Below are 15,173 nucleotides of genomic sequence, written 5' to 3' on the forward strand. Positions count from 1 at the left end.
TCAAATCTCTTTTAGTTAAGGTAAACAGGTACTAATGTAGGTCCTTCCATGAGAGCGAAGTGGCATAATACAAAACTTCCAGAAGCAGGGGATACTTATACTTTCACGTGACTGTGGCTTCTAATGACTTTTTCTCAAATAGACCAGCCACAAGACAGACTTTTTAGGAATGTACACAGCTGCCTTGGCATATGTCAGTTCTGGTGAAATAAAGCATCAAATTCAGTTTCATTATCCATAGGTATTATTTCAATCCACCTCAACAAACTACTATGGGTTTCAAAGAAAGTAGAGCTTTAAGAGGGGCCTCTTTTCTATCAAATCCTCTCTACTCTACTTGTCTCCCACCATACCACTCAGTCATTTGGTTACCATGTGAAGTTACAACTACTAAACTTAAGCTACTTCATGCTCAAAGGTAAATAAAAATTAAGGCGTGAACCCTTCTTAACCTTCAGACACAAATACCACAGAGCCATGCTACTGTGCTTTCTTTTGCAATTCACACTTTTCCAGTTTCCCACAGAAAACAGAGCTGCACGATCCTGGAGACCCGGGATCGGATCCCACATCGGGCTCCCGGTGCATGGAGCCTGCTTCTCCCTCTGCCTGTGTCTCTGCCTCTCTCTCTCTCTCTCTCTCTCTCTCTCTCTCTCTCTCTCTGTGACTATCACAAATAAATAAATTTTAAAAAAAATTTATAAATAAAAAAAAAGAAAACAGAGCTGCAGAACTTGAAGCTCTTAAGGCAATTCTGAAAAGCATATATTCTTTAAACAAATTTTATCAACAGTCACTTCTTTGATCTAACAGTGATTAATAAAACTTTTTATTCTTGCTCATTCATCTTATTGGAAAAAAGTACCCAGAAAGCAAGAGCCCTCTACATATAGTACCTTACATTTCTATCAGTGCTAAAGGATACTGACCCTATGATTAAACCAGTTTGGTCACCAAAACCGTCACACTGAATCACCATCTCCATGTAAATTACAAATTACACTGTGAAAAAAATATTCAACAGGTAGCAAATAACTGCTGATAATGCTTTCATTAACTAACATTATACTGTCATCTTCACTTTTGCTTTTATGAATTTTCATAAGTTTTACCAAGTCATGTATATAAAACAAAACCATGAAAGGTCACCATGAAACTAAATCTTTATGACTACCTAAATCTTTATGACATGTTAACTGTTCTGTTCTTATTTACAAATATTTACAAATGGGTAGAACTCTTTCAACACATAATAACAATTTTCTATGTAAAAGTCATAAACAAATGTTAGATGATAGTAGTAAAGGACCCTCACACCACATTTTGCCATTCAAGTTCCTAATGACTGTGTATCTCAAGTATCAAAACTGGAACTATTTTGTTTACTAAGGATCCACTGTTTTGTTCTAATGATATATTCATTGTTTTATTATCTAGGTCAAAGCTGTCATTCAATATTTACAGACCAGACCTCTGTGGCAAGTTATGTATTCCAAAGATAACCACAATAACTCCTTTTCCACATGCTTTTCTACAAAGTGACCTTACCACTTCCCATAAAGAGGTACAGTTTAATAATCTTCCTCTTAAATGTGGGCTGACCCCAGTGACACGCTTGATCCACAGAATGTAGTGAAAGTGATAATCTGAAATGTATAGTTCACAAAAAGCTATGTAGGGGCTCAGTCGGTTAAGCTTCTGCCTTCAGCTTGGGTAGTGATCCCCGGGTCCTGTGACTGAGCCCCACATTGGGCTCCCTGCTCAGCAGGGAGTCTGCTTCTCACTCTCCCTCTGCCCCCTACCCTTGCCCCTCATGCTTGCTCTCTTTCTCTCCCTCAAATACATAAATAAATAAAATCTTAAAAAAAAAAAAAAGCTATGTATAATACAACCTACAACTCTTAGAACACTTATTCTTAGGCTGCTCCCTCTGGGATCCCAGGTACTACTACTCTGTAAGAAACTCATACCACACATAAGCCTTGGCAACTATTTCAACTGAGAGCTCCAGTTGAGATCCCAGTTGACTGCCAGCCATATAAGAACATCCAACCCAATCAGGGCTTCAGAGGACTCCAGTCCCAGCTGTTAGGTAACTGCAAGTTCATGAGAGACCTCAAACAAAAAGTACCCAGCTGTTAACCCACAGAACCATGAAGATGGTAATAAATGCTCATTTAAGCCACTAAGTCTTACATTGGTTTGTTATGTAGCAATAGATAATTAGAATCACCTATAACAAAGTGTGCTGACAGCTGTTAGCTTTAAACACTACTGTATTATTTACAATTGTTTGGGTTTGCTTTTCATCTTTTTTTTTTTTAAATAAAATTTTAATAAAATTGCCTTAACTGTTTATCTCCTCATCTTAAGAGTTCCCGAATGGGCAGCCCCAGTGGCACAGCGGTTTAGTGCCACCTGCAGCCCAGGGCGTCATCCTGGAGACCCGGGATCGGGTCCCACATCAGGCTCCCTGCATGGAGCCTGCTTCTCTCTGCCTTGCTCTCTCAGTGTGTCTCTCATGAATAAATAAATAAAATCTTAAAAAAAAAAAAAAAAAAAAGAGTTCCTGAAGATGGGATCCAGGGCTACACTGCTCACCCTTGGCTCCCTACTCCTTACCACCCATGGTACATAATTATGTTCTCAAGTGAAATTTGAGGAAACAAAAACAGGAATTATTTAGCTGATGCTGCTCACCAGTGACTAAAGGTAAACATTTTCATTCTGAATGCTGCCTAAAATAATGCCTTGAACAAGGTCAATGCTGAATAAAAAGTCAACAAGCTAAGTATGGAAAAACACTACTTTTCACTGTTGTACAATACTTAGTATTTAGAATAATCAAATAATCTTCCTTTCAAGCTCTATTTATTACCAACTCCCGTATGTCTTCCACTGAATTAGTTTTCTATGAGAAAAATGTACATTCTTTCATAAAATCTTGCCTTAGAATTACAATAAGATAAAAAAAAGAATTACAGTAAGATCAAAATAAGGGGAAAAATGCAGATTAAGTAGTGCTGGGAGGAGCACAGGATGTAAGGTGGTAATAAACATAAATGAAGTATTTTGTAAAAATACATGCTAAAGATAAAATGAGCATGTGCATTAGAGTCTACCAATGATTCCCATTACCCAACCTCTGCAGTCTCTTGCAAAAAACCTTCTCAAAATTCCATTTTGGTATTTTAAAACTTTTGTAAGACATATCCTCTTTTCCTTATCTTGAGATGGGAAAACAAAAAGATTGGGGTCAGGGATAGGGATAAGAACAGGGAAAGGGAAAATTTTCACCTTTCCCAGTTTTCCAACCCCAAAATAACTTTGCTGCTCTTAACCTACCAAGTGAGAAATGGGCACAGCACAAATCTCACCACTGTAAAATATAGGGGAATAGTACCATTTCCTGGGGTGTGTTTCCAAAGTCAGGGCACAGGTGAAAATTATAATTAGCCAATTTCTCTTGATCAAGGAGTTACCTGTTGGAAAACATACTCTGCCATCTCTCAAATATGCTCAAATAGGCAACTTTTCCTCAATTATTAAAGCAAAACTGTTATTTTGAGCCTCCATTAAAGAAGGTGGCTTTCATATAGGGCCACGTTGTTTAAAACATGCATACACTGAGCAAGAATCACACTCAGTACAGTGAGCTATTCACACTCTATAAGAAAATGAAAACTGTAATGGGGAGATAGCACATAATAAGCTCACTAAATGGAGAGCAGGGACAAGCTTTCTGGAAAAATTCAATTTGAGGGGGCTACAAACAATACAGTTAAACACAGTAAGATAAACATGCATATGATGCAGCTCATATCAGTTGTCAGAAGATCAAGGAAAAGTAAAGCTAATTTCACATTTCTACAACTCTCTTTTCAAAGATAATGAAATTTCAAATCTCTTTAAACAGCCTCAAGTAAATTTCCAAAACTGTTCATTACTTATAAATGTCTACCTACTTACAAGCATGTTGCTGTACAGTTATGACAGATAAATAGCTCAACACTAGTCTCCTAGTCACCAGTTAGTGGGATTACCTAAAAGGTCTTTCCATTAATATATATGGAAAAAGTAAGAAACATTTTGCTGGATAAAGCAGTCAAGTTTTGTGACATCTTGTGCTTTATAAAATTTTTTTTAAAATACCCTTATTTCAATTATGTCCCACTCGTCTACTTTTCATTTGAGAAGTATTTTGTATCATAAAAATAGTAACTTAAACTGTGATAAGGTTTTATATCCTTAAGGAAATTATTACCATTGAAAAAACAGTAAATTTAAATTCTAACTCCTCCATCTATTTCTAAGTCAATCAATGACCTTAGACCAATACACTTTTCAAAATGAGGATACTACTTCTTCATTATCCCCCTCATGGAACCTGACAAAAGAATAGGTTATTTTCCTTAAAATATTGCAAATATTAAAAAAAAAAAACAGTAATAATAATGTGTAACACAGTTAATGAAAGTGCTTGCATAGTTAACTTCTCATCACCTATGAAGCAGGAATGAAAAAGTACAAAGACACTAGCAGTAGATTTCTAAATAGAAGCACTATTATGTGCTCAGGGCATAAAATTCTTTATAGTATAAGACTATCTGGAGTATCACATCCCTATGCCCCACCTAACCCTCATATGTTGACAATGAAAACCATCCCTAATATAAACATATTACCCAGGCTGAGAACCAATGCTAGACATAAGCAGAGCTACAATACAGTAGAAAAAGTAGAAAAGATCTGAAGCTTGACAGACCTCATCCTGAAAGGGAATTTTAACGCTTCCTGATCAGTTATGTTATTCCAATACTTTGAGAATTGTCCCAGGGACATAGAGAACTTCAACAACATTAATTCTAGTTTGTTCTTCTATCAAATTACTTTTACAACTTTAGCTTTCAAATTATTTTAGACTAGAATGATCTGACCTCTAAACTGTCACTTTACATACTCTAAAAAATGCTTTACAACTTAACCTTTCAAGGAATTACATTTATCTATATTGTGTAGTGGTGAAAGGCTAAACGTGTACAAACAGCTTTTATAGGTCTTAGTATAGGGTAGTACCTAGCAGGCACACACTAAAAGATACAGGAATTTAAATCTTAATTTTTTTTTCAATTAACAGATAATAAAAACCTTCCTTGAATACAGAGAAGAGTCTAATGTAGAGGATGCCTTTCAAAAGCGTAAAAGCAAGAGACTAACTTGAAGAGAACTCTAATATAAAATAGGAAAGCAATCAGAACTGAAGCAAGTAATTGTATATTCTATGACATATTGAAAAGATAGATTTGATCTATAATACAGTTTACATAAAACACAGTCTACACAAGGGCAAAAAGGGTGAAACACTGAGCACAAACATCAAATTCTTGACTTTGAGCTTGTAAAGTAGGTGTGTTTTCGTGAGATGACTGATGGAACATGAATTCAGTATACAAATGATATTATCTGGCTATATAAGGAACAAGTTCAACAAAGGGTTCCAGAAGGGGAGGTGGGTGAGATGATGGGGTAACTGGGTGACGAACATTAAGGAGGGCACATGATGTGATGAGGACTGGATGTTATATGTTGGCAAACTGAATTTAGATTAAAACAAAACAAGTTCATGATTCCAAAAGACTTCAGCAGAAAAGTAGGTAAATTAAACTTCTACATACTACATATTGAGGATTAATAAAAAGATAAGTTACTACATACTTAAATTCAGTATGAGGATATTTTGAGTTTCCTAGACCATATAAGCTAAAGCATATTTCTGTCAAGCAAAATACCAATATAATACATGGGAGAGAAAGGAAGCACTCAAAACTTCAATATCAAATTGGCATGTCTTGATTCATGATTTTAACTTTCAAATAACTGCTCATTATAGGCACCTAAGAATGTGACACAGATAAGTGAGAAATAAACATAAGATTGGGAGTAAAAGGGATCCCTGGGTGGCACAGCGGTTTGGCGCCTGCCGTTGGCCCAGGGCGCGATCCTGAAGACCTGGGATCGAATCCCACGTCTGGCTCCCAGTGCATATGGAGCCTGCTTCTCCCTCTGCCTGTGTCTCTGCCTCTCTCTCTCTGTGTGACTATCATAAAAAAAAAAAAAAAAAAGATTGGGAGTAAAAACCTGACTTTGATTTTTGCTTATGCTACTACTTTTGGAAGTCACATTAAAATCTCAGGGCTTTAGTTTCCCTATCTGTGAAACCATCTCTATAGTCACAAGGATTCTATAGGTCCTAGCCATAAAATACATCGTGTTTTAAAAATTGTAGTAAAATACAAAAGTAAAATCACTGTCTAGGGCAAGTAAAGATGAAAAAATGAAATTGAATCAGAACCCTACCCTAGTCAAGGACTTGGTTCCTGCTACTATCCCCCCTTTTCCCTGAATCATCATCTAAATTTCCTGCCTTAAAATGGATCATTCTCTTCGGGATACACAGAATTTATAATACAGTCCACCGATGAAAAAAGAAAATTCCTTTCAAACAACCAGTAAAAGAAAGACTCCACTTAAACAGTGGCAAAAGGACAAAATATCTCATAAGAAACTTTACCAAAAATATTCAAGACTTGTAAGAGGAAAATTTCACAACACTACTAAAAGATACAAAGATATGTTCTATTCTTGGATAAGAAGATTTAATATCATAAAGACAATTAATTTAAAACTAAGCCAATTTAAAAGAAACAATTTTGTTTTTAGACTAGTCAAGCCAATCCCAAAGTTTATCTGGGGAAGTAGAAAGGGGAAGGAGTATTTAGAAAAACTCTTAGGAGGACAAAAAAGAGGAAATTTAGCCCTGTCAAATACTGAAATGTATTCTAAGGCTTTAATAATTGAAACCATGTGGTAGCAGCACATGTATACACATGTACAAATAGGACAAAAGATAAAGTTTAAAAAATACACTGGTCATACATAGTGGGAGTGTCATACATAAAGGCAGTATTTCAAATCAGAAAGGAAAAAGATGTACTATTCAGTAAACGTCACTGGAATTTTGGGTAGCCAAACAGAAAAGAATAAAGTTAGAACCATACCTCATATTTCATAAGAGGATATTCCAAAAAGAGCAAAGATTTAAATGTAAAAAAATGTAACCACAGATACAGAGATTTTGGAAGACAGTTTGGCAGTTTCTCACAAAGCTAATCAGTCTTCCAAACCATGATCCTAGGTATTTACTCAACTGAGTTGAAAGCCTATGTCCCCACAGAAAAAACCTATACATGAATGTATTTCATAGCAGCTTTATTCAGTTACCAAAAACTGGAAGGAATCTAGATGTCCTTCAATAGGTGAATGTAAAAATGATATATAGTACATCCATATAATGGAGTATTATTCAGAAATAAAAAGAAATGAGCTATCAAGCCACGGAAGGACACAGATGAAGCTTAGATGCATTTTGCTAAGTAAAACAAGCTAGTCTGAAAAGCCTACATATTATATGATCTTGATTATACAACATTTTGATAAAGGCAACATTAAAGAAGCAGTTAAAAAATATACTGTCAGAAGTGAAGAGAAAGAGAGGAGAGGAATGAATAGGTGGAGCATAAAACATTTTTAAGATGGTGAAGCTATTCTGTGTGATATTTTAATGATATAGATCATTAAAGATTTGTCAAAATCCATAAAACTGTACTAAAATGAGCTTTAATGGAAACAATGGACTTCAGTTAATAATAACATATCAATATTGGTTCATTACTTGTAACACATGTACTATACAATGAAGGTGTTAATAATAGGGGCAGCTGTATGTGAAGAATAGGGGGGATATATAGATTTCTTTATACTGTCTGCTCCATTTTCCTGTAAATCTAAAACTGTATTCAAAAACCAGTCAACTAATTATGAAATTAAAAAATGAAACCATAAAGAAAAATGAGTTAATTCCACCAGAATGAGTTAATTCCACTAAAATTCTGCAAACCATAAGACTGATAAATTTACCTACATAAAAAATTAAAACTTCTAAATGGAAAAAAAACAAAGTAAAAAGAATAATACAATATATATATATATATGTGTGTGTGTTTGCATGTGTGTGTATACATACAGACACACACAACTCAAACTATAGACAAGATATGCCCCTACTGTATCAAAGACTTCAAGAAATGAAAGGATATATACAGTTCACAGAAAAGGAAACGTCAAAATCTCTTGAACATAAAAAATTATGTTTAATTTTGCAAAGGATAAAGTGAGCCTTTTAATTAATGTAAAACTAACACATGATGAGCCCAGGGTGATGTAGGAAAAGTGCTGAATTACAATACATCTGAAATTAATATAACATATACATCTGAAATAACACTGTATGCTAACTAACTGGAATTAAAGTAAACAAACAGAAAGACTGGGGCACCTGGGTGGTGTAGTCAGTTAAGCGGCCGACTCTTGGTTTTGGCTCGGGTTGTGATCTCATGGCTATGGGATTAAGCCCCAAGTCTAGCTCCATGCTCTACATAGAGTCTGCTTAAGATTCTCTCTCCCTCTGCCCCTCTCTCCCCCCGGACATGTGCATGCTCACACGCTCGCTCTCTCGCACGTGCTCGCTCTCTCCTTCTCTCAAATAAATAAATAAATCTTTATTTATTTTTTTTTTATTGGTGTTCAATTTACTAACATACAGAATAATACCCAGTGCCCGTCACCCATTCACTCCCACCCCCCGCCCTCCTCCCCTTCTACCACCCCTAGTTCGTTTCCCAGAGTTAGCAGTCTTTACGTTCTGTCTCCCTTTCTGATATTTCCCACACATTTCTTCTCCCTTCCCTTATTTTCCCTTTCACTATTATTTATATTCCCCAAATGAATGAGAACATATAATGTTTGTCCTTCTCCGACTGACTTACTTCACTCAGCATAATACCCTCCAGTTCCATCCACGTTGAAGCAAATGGTGGGTATTTGTCATTTCTAATAGCTGAGTAATATTCCATTGTATACATAAACCACATCTTCTTTATCCATTCATCTTTCGTTGGAAACCGAGGCTCCTTCCACAGTTTGGCTATAGTGGCCATTGCTGCTAGAAACATCGGGGTGCAGGTGTCCCGGCGTTTCATTGCATTTGTATCTTTGGGGTAAATCCCCAACAGTGCAATTGCTGGGTCGTAGGGCAGGTATATTTTTAACTGTTTGAGGAACCTCCACACAGTTTTCCAGAGTGGCTGCACCAGTTCACATTCCCACCAACAGTGTAAGAGGGTTCCCTTTTCTCCGCATCCTCTCCAACATTTGTTGTTTCCTGCCTTGTTAATTTTCCCCATTCTCACTGGTGTGAGGTGGTATCTCATTGTAGTTTTGATTTGTATTTCCCTGATGGCAAGTGATGCAGAGCATTTTCTCATATGCATGTTGGCCATGTCTATGTCTTCCTCTGTGAGATTTCTGTTCATGTCTTTTGCCCATTTCATGATTGGATTGTTTGTTTCTTTGGTGTTGAGTTTAATAAGTTCTTTATAGATCTTGGAAACTAGCCCTTTATCTGATATGTCATTTGCAAATATCTTCTCCCATTCTGTAGGTTGTCTTTGAGTTTTGTTGACTGTATCCTTTGCTGTGCAAAAGCTTCTTATCTTGATGAAGTCCCAATAGTTCATTTTTGCTTTTGTTTCTTTTGCCTTTGTGGATGTATCTTGCAAGAAGTTACTATGGCCGAGTTCAAAAAGGGTGTTGCCTGTGTTCTTCTCTAGGATTTTGATGGAATCTTGTCTCACATTTAGATCTTTCATCCATTTTGAGTTTATCTTTGTGTATGGTGAAAGAGAGTGGTCTAGTTTCATTCTTCTGCATGTGGATGTCCAATAATAAATAAATCTTTAAAGCACAAAAAAACAGAAATAAAGACTATCCCACCTCAAGCCTCTTCCCTTTATGGACTGGGGTCAAAAACAAGCCCCAACCACTTCTTCCTAGGCCTCCAAGGATCCATCCATAAAGGTCAGAAGGAAGTCTTGGACACCCTACTTTCTCTACTATCCAATAATTGAGAATTTGAGAATACATGCCTATAATTCCTGTTTACACCAGTCCCTACAAGAAGCTCCCAGACTAGCCTTTCCATCATTAAACAGTTCTACGTGTGTATTACTTTCCCCCTTTTGAAACTTCTCCACTGTGTCCTCTAGAATTTACAGTCCAATGTCAACAAAAGCCCCAATCCTCAGTCCTTTGCTTTACAGAAATCTGGCTCTCCAGGGAGGATACTATTCCCACTATAATAGGTCGGTACAAGATAAGGGTCTTCTTTGCTTCCATTACTACTTCCTATTCATTCTCCCTCCCTCTTTCCTAACAGTCCAGCTCTCATCAGGTGGGACTATCTTCTAACTGCACTTATTTAAAAAAAAAAAAACAGGGATCCCTGGGTGGCGCAGCGGTTTGGTGCCTGCCTTTGGCCCAGGGCGTGATCCTGGAGACCCGGGATCGAATCCCACATCGGGCTCCCGGTACATGGAGCCTGCTTCTCCCTCTGCCTGTGTCTCTGCCTCTCTCTCTCTCTCTCTCTCTGTGACTATCATAAAAAACAAAACAAAACAAAACAAAACAAAACTCACGTGAGGTGCCTGCATTGCTCAGTCAAGTACCCAACTCTTGTTTTTGGCTCAAATCAGGATTTCCAAGTTGTGGAATCCAGTATCCCTTTAGGCTCTGTGCTGGGCATGGAATTTGCCTGACATTCTCCCTCTTCTCTCTCTAAAAAACAAAAAAAAGTCCTCAATTACCCCTTCATCCCTCAAGGATTTTAACTCCTAGCTCATTGCCACTCTCTCCAACACTACCTCTGTTTCAATTCCCTCAGAGATGTTAATTAATTACTACATGAGTGATGTTCCCAACATCTTGGCTTTTTAACTTCTATCACACTTTATTAACTGCCATGGTCACATCCTAGACTACGCCATTACCAGGAAGTGAAAACTCTCTATAATCTCAATTTCAACCATTCCAACTATGACTTCGATTTTCCTAACTCACTCACTCTTATATTCAACTCTCATTTAGGGCAACTCACCTCTGTTCTTGCTACTCTGTATCTTTGAAGTTCTTAGCACCAACCATTTTCTCTCTTGTAGGATTCACTTAGGTATTATTTCCTCTGCCTGGAACCTCTGCTTTCAGCTCTTGGATTCTTCTCAACTTTAAAATCATAAATGTTATCCTTTCACACTGGGCCTTCCTCAAAAAATCTAAGTAGGTCTCCCCTTTTATTCTCCACTAAAGCACTATCTTGGCTTGTTATCTGTCTACCTATTTATTTCTACCTTCCACTAGCAGACTGTCACCACAGCTGATGACAAAGGCTTTGTTGTTTTATTTACCACTGCATACACAAAGCATGATACCCAGCTAGTACTCACTGTTTTGTCATATAAAAGAAAAAATGACTGATGCAGAGAGAATGAAACCAACTAAAAATAAGTCCACAATGTAAAGTAAAAAAGACATGAAAAACCAAGATCACACTTTACAAAAAATCCTTTAATTTTATTCCTCTTGGGATTTCTAATTTAAATTATATTTAATCCTAAATATGAATTATATTCCATTTGTAAACTGGAAAAACCTATAGTACCTAGGGCTGTGATAATTATATAAAATGTTTCTAAAGAACTTAAACAAGACTTGACAAATAATAAGCCATCAGTAAATGATGGCTATTATTCTTAAAAGAGCACTTGGAAGACTCTGAAAATTAAGGCTTATAACTTGAAGATATGATTATCATACTATATATTGGAAGAAATGTGTTCCTCTATGTAATTGAAGATGTCTGGGTCAGAGACTACTTTTCCCTTTAAAAAAATCTGAAAATACTACATCAACCTTCAGGTGAAAAACAGAAATAGTCACAGCCCAGGTCTAAGACAAGGCAATACAGACAAAATGAAAAGTATTTTTAGCAAACTCTTTTCCAAAGGCTTATATTTGTATTCTTCACAAAATGTCAGTCATAACTATATATCCTTCTAATTCTATAGGAATAAATCAAAGATTTATCATCTAAATAATCCCTTAACCAAGTTATATATCATGTTTTCCACATTCAGTCAACTCTATCTCTGCCCAAAGCTAAGCAAAGACAGTTCAGATACAAAGTAACAATACAAATTAATCTGGATGTCAATCACAGAATTTTAATTTTAACTTGTATTGTGGATAATCAACACCTACCCTCACATTTATTCTTCATGTGAGAATATAAACAAATGATTTAGAACAAATAAAAGCTATTCATTATGTGAAGACATGCTAAAGAAAACTGCTACCATCATTCTCAAACTTCTCTTGATTCTAAACAAACAGACTTTTCAGTCTATCATATGACCTCATTGGTTAGGCATTTTTCAGTACTTACTCATACACTGGAACTGTACCCTAAAAATCATGTGAATGTCCTAGGAAGTCAGAAAAATTTTTCAAAATGTTCTTTAAAGTTTTAAGTCCAGCATATTCAAACATTTCAGGCTTAAAAAATAACCTCTATAACCTATATGAAACAAACAATAATTACAACTACTAGGTTTCCTGAGACTGATATAATTATTTGCGATTATTAAATAATTTGTTAATTTTTTTTTTAGGATTTTATTTATTATTCATGAGAGAGAGAGAGAGAGGCAGAGACACAGACAGAAGAGAAGCAGGCTCCATGCAGGAAGCCGGATGTGGGACTCGATTCTGCTCGATTCTGGGACTCTAGGATCACGCCCTGGGCCGAAGGCAGGCGCCAAACCGCTGAGCCACACAGGGATCCCCAATAATGATTTTAAAGTGTGGTAATATTCTACATGCCACTAATTAAAACCTGATGTTAAACTACAAAATGATTTCTGTATGTTGTCAATTTAACAACCAATGCATTGCTAACAGACATTAAAAGAAATGTATTTCTAAGGCTATCAGGATATATTAATGAATTAACTAATTACAAATGTGGAATCATGTATACAATATGCTTATTATATATCAATGGAAAATAAATTCATACTCCTGTAAAGAAACAATGAAAAGATATAAAAGCAAGAAAAGCAGCTACCTATATAGGATGGAGGAGAAAAAGAGATCGGAGTTAGTCTTATCCATGTTCATCTTTTCAAGTTGCTTTAATTTTTGAGCCATGTAAATATAAATCTATTGTTAAATCAAAAAAGTACATATTTTACATAAACATAAGTATTTCCTGAAATCAACAAACATAAATACATTCACACTTATGTATGGTTTAAAGAAGAGAACAGTAAAATTTTTAAAAGAGAAAGAATATAAGGAACATTTTTCAAAACAATGGAAGCCATGTTTCTGGGTCACAGTTCTAACTAAATAAAATTTCACAATAATGGCTTTTTCTTCCCTTAAAAACTTGAGAATATTTTCTAAACTACAACAACTCTAAACTAGATGATGCTTGAAGAAGAAGAAGAAGAAGAAGAAGAAGAAGAAGAAGAAGAAGAAGGAAAGAAAGAAAGAAAGAAAGAAAGAAAGAAAGAAAGAAAGAAAGAAAGAAAGAAAGGAAGAAGGAGGAGGGAAGGAAGGAAGGAAGGAAGGAAGGAAGGAAGGAAGGAAGGAAGGAAGGAAGGAAGGAAAGAAAGAAAGAAAGAAAGAAAGAAAGAACGAACGAACCAAAAGGATCGGGGGGGGGGGGGGAGAAAGACTTGACAAAAGTTATTTTATTTCTGCACTAAATAATTCCACAATATACTGATGGTTATAAGTAATTTTGATAAAAATATCAAAGCTTATAGATAAAGAAAAGCCTTTCCTAAAGTTCCCTCTATAATCCCCAAATCCATCCTCTTAAATAAATCTGTATATTTTATAAAATTAAATTAAAACCAGGGGATCCCTGGGTGGCTCAGCAGTTTAGTGCCTGCCTTCGGCCCGGGGTGTGATCCTGGAGTCCCAGGATCAAGTCCCGCATCGGGCTCCCTGTGTGGAGGCTGCTTCTTCCACTGCCTGAGTCTCTGCCTCTTTCTCGGTGTCTCTCATGAATGAATAAATAAAATCTTTAAAAAAACAAAAAAAAAAAAAACCCCAAATGGTAATGCTTTTTTAAAAAATCTAGACTGCTGCATAGTACACAACTAACCTTATGAAATGCATTCCAATCCATAATTTCCCATACTTTAGCCCACCCTATCTAAATTTGTTTCAGGAAAATACACAACACATGTGTATGGTTTCAGGAACACCTCTCTCAAACCAGTGACATTTCTCAGTCTTAACTAAAGCACACCGGGTCCCTCGAATATCTTGCTGACAACCTACAGTGATATTCAATAGTTTTATGCTACCTTCAGGAACCCATAACTAAATATATGTATGGAGGTTCCTAGGTAACATAAACCAGATCTCCACAAGTTCTCCATATACACTAATTACAAAATGATTTCAAAGATTAAAAACAAACTCTAAGTGGTTCTAAGTGGTTACCAGGTGCTGGCAGGGAAGTGATGAGGAGTTGTCTAATAAGAGTTTTAGCTGGGGTTGATTAAAAGTACTAGAAATGGGTAGTGGTGATAATCCCACAACAATGTGACGGTACTGAATGTCACAAACATGCCACAAAATGGATAAATCCTAAGTTTTATGTTATATATATTTTACCACAATAAAAAGAAATAAGCAAACAAAAGAAATACTACAAACACCATCATAAGTATCCCATATGGGCAGCCTGGGTGGCTCACAGGTTTAGCGCCACCTTCGGCCCAGGATATGTATGATCCTGGAGACCTGGGACCAGGTCCCACGTTGGGTTCCCTGCACAGAGTCTGCTTCTCCCTCTGCCTGTGTCTCTGCCTCTCTCTGTGTGTCTCTCATTGAATAAATAAATAAAATAAGATTAAAAAAAAAAGTATCCCATAGTTTACTGCTCACTTGAAAAGCACCTTAATAATTTTACTACTACTAAGTTGATTTGAAAATATCTGTTTTTTTAAAGATTTATTTATTTATTCATAAGAGTCACAAAAAGAGAGAGAGAGCGCGCGTGAGAGAGACAGGCAGAGACATGGGCAGAGGGAGAAGCAGGCTCCTCGCAGGGAGCCCAATGCTGGACTGGATCCCGGATCCTGGGATCATGGCCTGAGCCAAAGGCAGGTGCCCAACCGCTGAGCCACCCAGGCATCCCGATT

At 36.4% G+C, this 15,173-nt stretch overlaps 1 protein-coding gene across 6 annotated transcripts in view; it reads right to left on the bottom strand.

Moving 5' to 3' along the window:
• Positions 1 to 15,173, bottom strand: part of STAM (signal transducing adaptor molecule) — an 81,135-nt gene that overhangs the window by 38,185 nt on the left and 27,777 nt on the right. For 2 of the 6 annotated variants that reach the window (XM_072825657.1, XM_072825655.1), the window contains exon 3: positions 10,593 to 10,731. The exons of the other annotated variants lie outside the window; for them this stretch is intronic. The gene's annotated coding sequence lies outside the window, so the exon portion shown is untranslated. The remainder of the gene's footprint in view (positions 1 to 10,592; positions 10,732 to 15,173) is intronic. 6 annotated transcript variants of the gene reach the window in all.

Source organism: Canis lupus, chromosome 5 (genome assembly GCF_048164855.1).
Source record: "Canis lupus baileyi chromosome 5, mCanLup2.hap1, whole genome shotgun sequence".
Taxonomy (NCBI): Eukaryota; Metazoa; Chordata; class Mammalia; order Carnivora; family Canidae; genus Canis; species Canis lupus.